Raw genomic sequence first — 12,733 nt, forward strand, 5'->3', positions numbered from 1 at the left:
CTGTAAGGCTAGTTCAGAGCTATAGTACAAATTAATTGTCTAATTGGAAGACCTAATTTAGGCTTTTATGATATCTATTGAGATGTATACAGATTACATAGTTATGAGAAAAATATTATCAACTCCATATAATCAATAAAATGGAGAGTCCCTATGAGATTTAGCTACTTTGTCTGCCAGTCTTTTTGATGTTACAGTATTATTCCTCTTGGTTTAAGATGCTTTCTCCTTACAGCTGCTACTAAGCCTGCACAAGAAGCGAAATAATTCCACTGAAGAAGCAGGCTGAATAGATACAAAACGCTGTCAAATACACTGAATGAACAGAAAAATACGCCTTTAATTTCTTTTAGTTCTTGCCTATTACTTCTATCAGTGGTTGGGCAGGGGTAGGAGGAAAATAAATCAGATGTGAGAACAATGTGTAAGAGGACAACGCTATACATACTTAAAGAGATATTGATAACATTTAAAGAATTAAAAATGCATGAAGAAAACTAGAACTAAAACCAGAGACAAGCAAGGCAGCCCCCATGTCCATGCACTCTCCCAGCTGATGTGAGCACAGAGGGATGCGGGTCCTCCAGGAGTTTAACACAGTCCTTGCATCTAGCAGCAGAGAGCCAGCACAGCATATCATAGGATCCTTAGAACTGGAAGGGACCTTCAAAGGTCATCTAACCCAGCTCCCCTGCAATAAACAAGGACATGCACAGTTCAATCAGGTTGCCCAGGGCCTGATCCAGCCTCACCTTGAAAGTCTCATGGACGGGGCATCAACCACATCTCTGGGCAACCTGTTCCAGGCCCTCACCATACTCACTATAAAGGACTTTTTTTCCCTATATCTAACCTAAATCGACTGTCTGTAAGCTTGAAACCATTCCTCCTTTTTCTATCACCACACACCCTGCTAAAGACTCTGTTCCCCTTCGTTCCTGTAGCTCCCCTTTCGATACTGAAAGGCCGCTATCAGATCTCCCCACAGCCTTCTCTTCTCCAGACTGAACAGCCCCAGCTCTCTCAGCCTGTCCTCATAGGAGAGGTGTTACATCCCTTGGATCATTTTTGTGGCCCTCCTCTGGACACACTCCAACTGGTCCATGTCTCTCCTGTACTGAAGACTCTACATCTGGACTCAGTACTCCACATGAGGTCTCACCAAAGCTGGGCTGTGATAGCACACAGCTGGCTCATGTCCACCAGAACCCCAAGGGGCTTTTTTTTGGCAAGGCTGCACTCAATCCTTTCATCCCCCACCTTGTTTTGGTATTGAAGGACTTTCTAAGAAAAAGCTCCACCCAGAAAATATCCAATTTCCTCAAAACCAAGACCTCAACAAGGCCCACTCTTCAAAGCAATACAGAGCTCACTACTTCCTTCAGTCCACCAACAAGTGAGCTCCCTCTACACAGATTTGCATATTGCTTACAAGAGAAGCCCTGGCAGGGCAGTTACTGTGGCTTTATACTGAATTAACATCTGATCACAACCACCTGTGTGGTTTTCTACCTTTTGCTTTCGAAGTAGAAGCCTCAGCTGGGTCTTGATTGTTGGGGAGATGCATATTGCTCCCCAGTTGCATCTCTGGGAACACCAAGGGCTGTCACATGCTCTGCCCTGCCTGACAGGAAAGTTCATCAGCAGTTGTGCTTGATGATCCTTACTGATGCTTTCTGACTTGGGATATTCTGTGACTCTATGATCCCATTGTGCCAGGCTTGTCCTTGCTTCCTCTGGATAAAGCACATGAGGTCTGAAGGACTTTGTCCTCCTGATAAGCTGGTGTGAGGTTGCTGCTTGCAGGAAAAGAGCCTGTATCTAACAAGTGAAAAAGCAGCCTGATATCTTCAGGCCTGGATTATTAAATGGTGACTTGCCCTTATCATGATCCCAGTTAAGCCAGTAAGTGTTTTGCCAGCAACTGCAGCAGAAGCGTGTTCAAGCACTAGGTACAAGGATTTGATGATGGCAGGTCACCTAGAAAAGGAACTGAAATTCATGAAGGGTGTTGTTGCCCTTGTATCAAGAGAGACACACAGGGGGTATTAGGAACTATGAGGAAAACATGACTGTATTCACAATGCGTTACTGTAGAGATCAGCTCAAACTTGAAACTTTCTCAGAAATTGCATGGAAATGCAAAATCCTTGTATGATTTTCTGCTTTGAATCTCTTTCTTTTAATGGGCAATGGTCACCTTTAAGTATTCAATACAGCAACTAACTATTTCTAGCACAAATGTTGTGATGGGGTTTATTAATTTCAAAAAGTATCTCTTAAGATGTTAATAGTGATTGAGGCAGCTACATTTTTCTTCACCAAAAGGAAAGAAATCTCTGAATTACTGTGTGGTTTAATCTATCTGACTGCTTTCCTATGCAGGCTGTTTGACAGTAACAGACTTGTTACCCTATTTGTACCTTGGTAACGTGCTGCTAAGAGGAATTAATAGCTTGCTAAGCAGAACTTCTTTGCTGCTTTCTGCATACTTTACTGGCATTCACGCTGTCCTGTATGATCAGGTTTTAATATCAATTTTTCAAGCGTATCTGTCAAAGACAATTAAATTAGATGACAGCCAGAATTTGTATTGGACCAATCTATGCAAATCTTTTGTTGTTGCAGGTATGAATATTTTATATTACACAATAAGGAACTAAAAGCATTTCAGTTTGATTTAGCCGTGGGGTCTCCAGTCAAGGATGTGTGGTTTCACACATAATCCAGCCCTCCGCACTGACCTTGGGCAGGATTTCTGAAGCATATATCTATTAGAAAAAAAATATGCCTGTGGTATTCAGAGAAAGTGAAGCTGGCACTGACAGACCTTGTGCCATTCTCATCTCCTGTCAGTGAGCACAACTTCCTTTTAAAGTGAGTATAAAAAGCCAGCTGATTTTCCTTCCTACTTTAGAAGGCTTTCCCAGGCTTTTATATTTGATAGCAGCTAGGACAGGCAGGGATGTAGGCCACATATGCTGTACTTTGTGTGCACACTCAACACCCTTTAAGTTCACATCAGAGACATTCATTTGATCTCATTTATACTATGCTCATAAAAACAGAGGTACATAAGTATCGTTATTCTTGACTTTTTTCTTGGTATGCTGCAGCTCAAATTCAAGCCTTTCTCCTCAATAAATAAATAAATAAATAAATAAATGAAATTGTTAACTGTGTGAACTTACTGCAATGATAAAGCTAAGAGCACGACACCCTATTTTAAGAACAGAAATGAAAGTAGAAAGGTAAAGTTTCCAGAAAATTGTATCTGAGATTTCTGACATATCAGTAATGAAAGAAGGCAATAAATAATAGTAAGGAACATCATTAATAATGTTCAATAAAATACACTGTCGTAGCACTTTTGGATATATCAGTTACAAAGTTACCAGATAAAGCAAAAGTGGAACACTGTGTGCCCTATGCTACAGTCATTCCTCCTCTATATTTGCTAAATTCAGCTAATTGCTGTATAGGCTGTTTTAAGCACAAGGGTAGAATGCTTTTATTTAGACATCCTTCAGTACGCTTCTGATTCTGACTGATTATCTGTCCTGTTGTTTTTAAGTTATTTGGTTATTTTCGAGACACTGCTGCCAAATATGCTTTCCTTTAGTGGGAAATTAGACGGCAGAGGCAGAACCGGCAGAAAATTACTAATGCAATTAAAAAAATATATAATTACAGGTGTCGTACAAAAGGCACCGACCGCGCAGTCACTGCTTTGCGTCTGCTCTCTAAGCAATGCACCCCGCGCAACACTTGGTATTTGGAATTGGATCAGCGGAGCTACGAGCGGTTGAATGCCTGAACTACAGAGCATGTAATGTGGCCTCTACATGCAGAACATGCCACTTTCCTGCAGCTTCTGCTTAACATGCAGAAATGAAATCTGTGGAAATGTCTTCACTTTTCTAAATCGCCGTACGAGACATTTACAGTGAAACAACGCCTGCGGAGCACATTAAGCAGATCTAATTACACATTTCTGAGGATGAGATAGCCTTTATTCTGTGTTCGCTTTGTTGGTTTTTTATTTGGTTTTGTGCTTTTTTTTTCTTTGCAAAAGCAAAGGATGCTGTCAGGCAGAGTGCTAGTGTTAAACAGGCTCCTATGCTGACGTACCTCCTCTTGCCTTCAAGCATTTTACAAGACCATGCTTCATTCAAAAAGCAATGCCAGTGGTCACAAATTGCACTAAAGATACATACTTTATGCACCTAGTAAATATTATTCAACCGCCTTTACATTTCCAAAGATCCATTTCAGAGTGCACGATGCTGGGCAGTACATGATCACGTTGATCACTTGTTGCTAAATTCAAAGGATGTAGGCTGTCTCAAATGACAGGAAAACATGACAGATATGGATCCATGAACTAATTATCAGCAAGTGTGAGAGCTGACGCTAACGCATGCCTGTAAAATTATCACATTAGCAATGCAGAAATCAAACCTGAAAACTTCTCAGCAGAAGTGGAAAAGCCACCGTAATTACAGCTTGATGACAGCCAGCCTACAGCTTTGTTCTGATTTCACACAGACCTTGCTTCTTTTTCCCCTCTGTTGGCTCTGTTTGTGAATGAACTTTGGAAAAGTGAGCTATTTCACTTGCACCTTGGAAGCCTATGCTGACAAATACAAATGTATTGATATTTTGCTAATTATTACTTTTTAATAGGCACATCCAAACCCAGAGGGGTGATGAGAAATCTCTCTGCTCTTGAAAAAGTATAACATATGAAAAGAAGAAAAAAAAAAAGGGGGGGGGGGGGGGGGAGGGGAGAAAGAAAAAGAGAGAGAGAACACTTCCCAAAGGCACTCATTCCAAGCCATCTGAGCACTGCTCACTTGCAGCAAAGTTGCCCAGCTCTAAAACCAGGACTGAACAAATCTCACCAGAGGAGACCCAGTAACCCAGTGTGCTTCCAGACCTCCGCTGCAGACTGCTGCTTCTCTACAAAACATTCCTATGTCAAATTTTACCTTTCCTGTACATTTAATCTTAGCTGTCTGAAAGAAGGCATGTTGCGTGTTTGATCACAGCACTGTTTTAAAGCTTTTCAAAGAATATTTCTGCCAGGTAGCATTTTTCTCAGCCCTGTTTCTGCATTGTAGAGGCTCCTATCACTGTGCAGCAAATATGTGGGTTTTTTTGCTCTTATCTCACACAGTGCACTTGATAAGGGGTACTACTGAATCTTCTCCTGCACGCTGCATACAAAGGGAACTGTCTTTTTGTAAGGCATTTTCTCTCCACTGCCTGCACGTAAAATAAGGGCTCTTATAACTGTATGGACGTGGCTACATGAATTCTCAAGTGAAAACTGAAACCTTCCTACTTTATCTGAAGTATAAATTCCCCAAAGATTCTTGCCTTTCAAATCATGCTTGCTGTAATAAAGGTTAGTATTGGACTGAACTTATCGTATTCTAGCATCACATGTTAAGTCTCAGATCTGTGTGTGTGATATATTTTCTACTTCATCGTTGAAATTACAGAATAGGACAAAATATTGGCAATATTATTAAAAATAATAGAGCAAAAGCATTTTACTTAAAGTCAGTTCAAACCTACTGCTTTCACGAGAAGGAAAAAAAAAAAAAAAAGCATGGTGCAAAGTACTGGGGGGAGGGAAGGGAAAAGCATCTGTTGAAAATTAACTCCTTCAACATTAATTAACGCATCATTTTCTACCTGATGAGATAGTGTTGTAGAAAGTATAAATTGAAGGCACGAGAGTAAGAAATGAGTCATCTTTGACTTACCGTATCAAAGACTATTGCTGTATTGCAGTCAGCATCCAAACACAGAGCATGAAGCTTCTCGCAAATCAGAAAAAATATGCAATCAAAGAATGAATCAAATTCATTGTAAAAATAAAGGACAGAGATTAAAGTATGTATCCAAGAGTCTGGTTAGTCACAGCTTTGACTAGCCTGCTACAGAGCTCTGCAAAACAAGTATACTGCAGCAGTGTGGCAAGCATAGGATTGCAATGCATGTCCCATATATTCAAGCATAATAGAAAACATGGTCTGGAGCTTATTCCATGTGGAAGTGGGGTTTGTTTTATGCAGGCAGAAAAAAAGAGGGTTTTTTTCCCACATAATAGAATTAGAAAGGAAGATTTTTCTTGATTATTGTACACTGTGAGTCCCCAGGATATCAATTACATAAAGCAGGTGCCTCTGTCTCCTGTTTCCCAGATAAATGCCTGTAATCTCATTTCACAAATGATCCTATTTAGACAGGAGCCACCTATTGTGATGATATCATTTGCTCTAGTATCCATAAATGGGCAACTTCCTACCAAACGTCACAACCACTGACGACACAAATCTTTATAATATTGAGTGGGCAGGGTGGTTGATGGGGTCCCATCAATCTACAGCAGCTTCTGCTGATGTGATATCAGGAAACCTGCAGAATCATCTGAAAAGCTGAAAACGAAAAGGAAAATTAAACCTGTCTGGTGGAGCTCATTTAAATAAATGGTAATTCATTTAAAAAACTAGAAAAGTAGTAAAGGCAAATAAAGCATAACCAGACAGAGGTGGCACCTTTTCAAAAGCCTCATGCACTCACGAGGATACCGATAGATACGAGTGATATCACTCTCAGTTAAGAAGTGTAGCTGCCAATTTGCTTTTAGCAAACGCTGAAGACTGTACATATTCTTTCCTTGCAATTGCAAAATATACCTTGACAGCAAAAAGGGCTGATACTTCGGTGATGCACAAATTAACCCACTCTGAGGGAGTATTTTTAGAATTAGCAACTGCTTCAACTGCCTGTCCCAGTAGCTTAGAATACGAGCTCTGTAACAAAATATCCTCTGCCTGTTTGAAATCCAGTCAGCTACACCAGCTCGTTCATGCACTGACTGGTGCACCATGCAGGGACTTATTTTGTCAGGTCAGTGTTTCTTGAAGGAATTATATATACATACTTGGGAAATGTTATGATGCTCACAGTTAACGAAACTGAGTTTCCATCTGCCTGCCTTAGCATACGACAATTTGAGGAGCATTAAAGGTGAGACAAGGCTCACTTGCTTCCCCGTCCCTTCCCTAAGGGACTTGGCTGCTCCCAGTGGTGGGAGCAAAGTGCTGAAGAGCTTTGTTTTTTATTTATTTATTTATTTATTTATTTTCTTTTCTGAATGATGTTCAGAAAAACCATCAAAAGAAGGACATCAGTTTAAAAACAAAATCCAAAAATAACCCCACAATCTGAGACCATTATTCAGTGTTATCTCCAAAGATCTTGGTTTACAAAATCCCATTTTGAGCAGACATAACAGCATCTCACCACCTCTTTCTTAACAGTGGGCAGTGTTAGGATCCATCCGTGTTGCTACTCAGGCAATACTCACTAGAACTCATATCATGATGGAGGGTTGGGTTAGAAAACTTTAAAGCTTAAAAGCACAGCTGTAGTTCCTGCCCGTGTGTTTCCACTGGTGTAGTCCCACTGCAGCAGAATCCACTTTCCAAAATGCACCTCCTCCATGGCATGTGATGCTTGCAGTACCTTTCATTTACTCTGTAACACCTTTGAGGTAGGGGCCGTCCTCTGCTAAATTTCTATACTATAAACAGAGAAGAACCCAAATGCAAGTGGTGTGAGTGTTAACAATAAAAGCAGTACTACTACAGTGACTTACATCAAGTCTAGGTGGGGTAAAAGCAAAATCTGAGCACAGCACCCATGTCTCCAAGACAAAGCTGTGCTGTCAAAGCAGAAAAGCCAATGGATTTTCTGAAAACATCCTAAAGAGATGAACTCTTTCCTCAGAGATAGAAATCAATGAGGAAAACCATTTCAGAGCACTGAATAGCAGCTGAGACATGAGCAGGTGCTTTCTTTCTCCCTCTGACCTGAACGTATTCATTGTCAAGGTAGCCAGTCTCCCCAGATATGCTATCTAGGCAAGGACATAAATGCTACTTTGAGTCTGGGGATCATAACCCTTTCATTTTGGTACTGAATGGAAGTAGAACAACATATATTCTACATGTCCAGATGGCATAAATATTCTCCATGTGTTTCTGTAACACAAGAAATGGTTGGAAAGTGGAAGCATGTGTGAGTGTAACAGAGATTGATGGTCCAAAAGTGTCTCTCTTGTCTAGATAAAAAATGATGAAATGGGAGTGAGGGAGAAAAAAAGGCAGAAAATAGCTTAAAAGAATATTCATCATTGTTCCATCAAACTCAGTCCTGTCTTGGGAAAAGCCAAATGTCAGATTGTCTTGGTACAATGAAAGACTTCTAAGGCTCTTTCAGGCCATGGCAGGAAGGTATGCATTTTCTTACAACAGTATCTCTTTCAGCATCTGAGCCTAGGGACGACACCACTCTTCCTTAACCTAGTTTTGATCATACCAGGCATGCAGTAATGAGCAAGCAGAGCTTTCCTATGCAGAGGAGGATGTTAAACACGGCCCAGTGGAAGATGCCTTGATGGTTCTGATCTTTGGTTAAAGATGCCTGAAATCCATAAGAGATGGAGTGGAAGTTGTTTCCAAGCAGTTTCCACTTGTGCTGGGAGATACTGTGAGAAAATACCCCAAAGACATTCCTGTCTCAGCTGTGGGCTGAAGGATTATGTTGTGACTAGTGACTGTTCCTATCTAGTGACTAATGAAGAAAAACTGTTGTGCAGGTGAGACTGTCCTAAGCAACAACAACCAACATTAAGCAAGCAACCAATGGGCATGCGAGAAACTGCAAACCACACAAGACAATATTCTACCCCTCTTAAGGTCTTTGCTTTATACTTGAGATTGTAATAAAAGCACCAATATCCTAAAAAAGAAGTTATAATATCCTCAGACCACCTTCTCGATTCTACCATCTTCCTTTTATGAGGCATAATTATTCTTTTCCAGCACACTTGGAAACTAAATCTCTCCAGACATTCTGTCCAGTCTATAAATCTACACATTCTTGGGCAGAGAATAAGCAGATAGATAGGATGTTCTGTAAGACATGTAGAACTTCTACTAATTAGAATTGAGACCCAAGTCATAAAACAGAGTTGGAATCACCACTGGGGTTTGGAAACTCCATTCTGAAAGGGAGGAGGCATTAAAATGTTACCTTCCAGCATTATCTCTACCAGCACAGTGCTTCTAATACATCCGCTGACGTTTGAGTGGATTGTATCTTCAGAGATAGAAGAAACTTTCTCAGTTAATAAACTTTGCCTGCTGATTTTAGTTGAACAAAAGCCCGCCTTGTCCAGTAAGTGTCACCGTAACTTATATTAACCAGTGGAAAAAAATAAAACCAACCAAAAATTATATTATAAAGGAATTGAAATGGTTACCTCTTTAAACTGCTAATAGTCAACATTAAGTACTAATGAAAAGTGGATTTTGTCACCCATTTCCGGACACAGAATAGGAGAATAATTACTGTTAGAATTAAAATATGCATCCTAAAAATGTGCACATCTATTTCTTTTAGCCAGGTCTAGTCGTGTCTGAAAGCTCTGGAGGACTTAAGACTAACTTACAGGGCACACTGGACAAACATTAGTACCAGACTCATTGTGTTTCTGTACTTAAGCAAAGATTCTTCCTTAAATCCTCCTGAGATGCATCACTATTGCTTTTCACCAAGACCACAAAATACTACAAAGGGGGAGTTTGACCTCTTAAGGCCTAATTCAAATTGTCAGAATGCAATAAGGATGCCAAAGAACACTCTATGGCTTCTAATTACTTGTCAAAATCCTAACACACAACAACAACAAAAATAAAAAAACAACCCAAGAAATACCTATGGCTAATATAAGACCTAAAAATATTCTCAGGAATAAAAATCCCAATATATTTTTACTTAATGGACAAGATAATCAGCAAACGTTCTGTTCATAAGCTCATTTCTATACCACCTTAAGCTCACCAGCTTAAATGCTGATTTACCAAAGAAAACATGAATGGTAGTTTTAATTTCAAACTACACTAGAAATACAGGTGTAAAAAATATCAAGCAAGTAAAAAGCTACTTGCTCTGATGGGAGAATAGGTAATTTTCATTTCCATATCAATAATAAAATAACTGAGATCAGAAACATTTAAAATACTTAAGAGAGGAGCTTCATTTTTCAAAGCCCAGTTAGCCTATTTTTGGGTAACTACTATACACTGCATCTAGTAACCCTCTTAAATAAATCACCATCATTTGGAAGACAGGGAGAAAGGGATAAAAAGTTCTGTCTGATGTCAGTTTCCTTTTGAAACCATCCACCTTTCTAAGTCACTGTCCCCTCAGTGGAACTCCCCACTCTTGATGGGAGCTATGTTGAAACATGTATAGCATAATCAGGGGTGCAAAATGCTGTACCTGATTCTACCATAGACCTCAATTCCATAGGAAGCCTATTAGGAAGATGCAGAGGTCATACAATCAAAACTTCTACCTACCCTGCAATACAAGCATTGAGAAACAATTCTTTAGAATTTGTTTTTTCCTCCCAGAATTTCCAGCCCTTTACATTGCAGAAGTGTTTTCAGAATGTACCCAAGAACTTGGTATCTCAATGTGATCCTTGGAAAAGAGAAATGAACAGTAAACACTTGCTCTACCTATGGAGAAATGTAAGCTCACAGCAGCTGAGGATTGTCTCAACTTTGCACTGCTAACTCTTAACAAACCTTCTAACTGAGGTGTGATTTTTACCAAAATCTACAAATGTTTTTCTCAGCTAACATAGCTTCCAAACCCACTGGTCTGAGCCTGTCAGTGTCATCACTGAACTTTCTGAGCCCTTCTGGTTTTGAGTGAAAACAGCTCCAGATGATTTCTGGCAAATGACAGGCTTTTATCTTTTTAACCTTTTTTCTTCCTTACCTATGTCACTTTACAAACACAGTTCTTCCCCTCATGCTCCTGTGTTCCTTGACTTTCCTTCCTTGTCTTCTTCCCTTTCTCCTTTCTCTTCTTCCCCTTTTGCCATCCTCCCCCATATCCTTCCCCTTACTCCTTTCAGATTTTCTAAGCTGAAGTAGGCTACAGAGTGGCACAATAATTTCATACCAGTTTTTTGCATTTTACACATTCCTAGTTTCTTTGAAAGGTGAGCAATAGACTTGATGACAGGATTAAAGCTGGCACCCTAAGAAATTATTCTGAAAACTATTGAAAAAATATTGCCAAGAAGGACTGGAAGATGGCTGAAGGACGAACAGATTCTGGGCAAAGATCACATCAAAGTTTATGTTCTCCCCTGACTAGAAGCAGAACTTGCTATATCTTGAAGCAGTACAGCAGTGTGGACAGTTTGAAAATGTGATCATTAGAAAAACATTGGAATGGGACTTCTAGATTACAGCACGCTCATGTCAGCTGTATGCAAGTGGGAAAACAGATATTTTCTCTGACGCTGGAACTTCCATCTTCACATTTAATTTCCATTACCAGGAATGACAATAGTGAAGTGTGAAGATAGCAAAAGCAAAGACTAGAGTTAGGTCTTAAACATATGATTTAAATGCTTGCAAGTTTGCAGCGGTGAGCAAAAAAGCACTGAAAATATTCAAGAACAGCTTGCTTCAAAGCTTTAGGGATTTCAAACAAAGGCAAGACTTATTTAAGACATGTGAGAGACCTGTACTGAAAAAAAAGCTTGCTATGTTGCAGCTCAGCCACAGAGGCTCTGGCCAGGCACTAGAATCAATAAAATATTGGTAAGCAGTGATGCCACAAGGACCAAACTTCTGCTTGTGCTCCCACCCAGTCAAACAGTTTAAAGCCATAAAGTACCCACATGCATTGTTAAGTCTGAATTCCTGAAAATAATGGTCATTATAATTTCTGCTACCTACTTGTGCATTTTATGTCTTGAAAACAAACAATCAAACAATTGGAAAGAAAGACACACTTGTATCACAAGTCAAACTTGTTGCAAAAGTAGGGTTTTAGCCCAAGAAATAAGAAGAGCATGACTTTGAGACTAGGCTTTGTATGAGAAACCAAGCAGAAAGAATCAGGAGAAGTGAGAAGCAAAAGCAGATGAGCAACATTTTGAGGAACATATTTCAACAGCTGCAGCATACTGAAAGGCTTCTGCAAGGGCCCTGTGTCCAATGGAGAAACCTCACACCTGTGCTCCTGTGTGGAATCACTGCTTCAGGCATGGTCAGGGCAGTTACAAAGCTCACAGGTTCTCATTAATATTTCACGGCTACTTGCTAGTAATAGCATCATGGGGGTAATAACATAATCTTGATATGTAAACAAGGCTCTTCTTCACATGACCTTTACCTCCAGGATGCACATACGGTTGCTAAGTAAGCCCAATACTGATGTGTGCTGGAGCACCGGAGTTCAGGGCTTTGCAACTGGAAGCTCATTGTAGTCCTTGCTCAGGTTGATACACAGTGATCCAAGATGACAAACTTTGTTCTGAAGGTGAAGTAAAGTCAAGTTCTGTAACCGCAAAAGTTGCCATTTGAAAAAATAGTTGTCTCCTGGCCATATCTTATCCCAGCCACTGGCACTACTCCATTTCCAGGCATCACAGCTCATAAACTCAGAACTATTATGCACTCAATAAAGGCAATCAATACATTAGTTAAGTGAGATGGAATGATTTAGCTCTTAGGGAAAAAGATATAGGGCTTAGTACTTTTGTTGCTGTTTCTGAGCATCTCAGATGAGCATTTAAACCTCAAGAAAACAGTTTCCACAACAATGCCTGGGCACATCCACT

General features: G+C 40.0%; 1 protein-coding gene across 15 annotated transcripts in view; it reads right to left on the reverse strand.

Moving 5' to 3' along the window:
• DLGAP2 (DLG associated protein 2) overlaps window positions 1-12,733 on the reverse strand; it is a 454,289-nt gene that overhangs the window by 318,645 nt on the left and 122,911 nt on the right. For 3 of the 15 annotated variants that reach the window (XM_032443251.1, XM_015859331.2, XM_015859327.2), the window contains exon 1: window positions 5,775-6,224. The exons of the other annotated variants lie outside the window; for them this stretch is intronic. The gene's annotated coding sequence lies outside the window, so the exon portion shown is untranslated. Of the gene's footprint in view, window positions 1-5,774; window positions 6,225-12,733 lie in introns of those variants that run through there. 15 annotated transcript variants of the gene reach the window in all.

Source organism: Coturnix japonica, chromosome 3 (genome assembly GCF_001577835.2).
Source record: "Coturnix japonica isolate 7356 chromosome 3, Coturnix japonica 2.1, whole genome shotgun sequence".
NCBI lineage: Eukaryota > Metazoa > Chordata > Aves > Galliformes > Phasianidae > Coturnix > Coturnix japonica.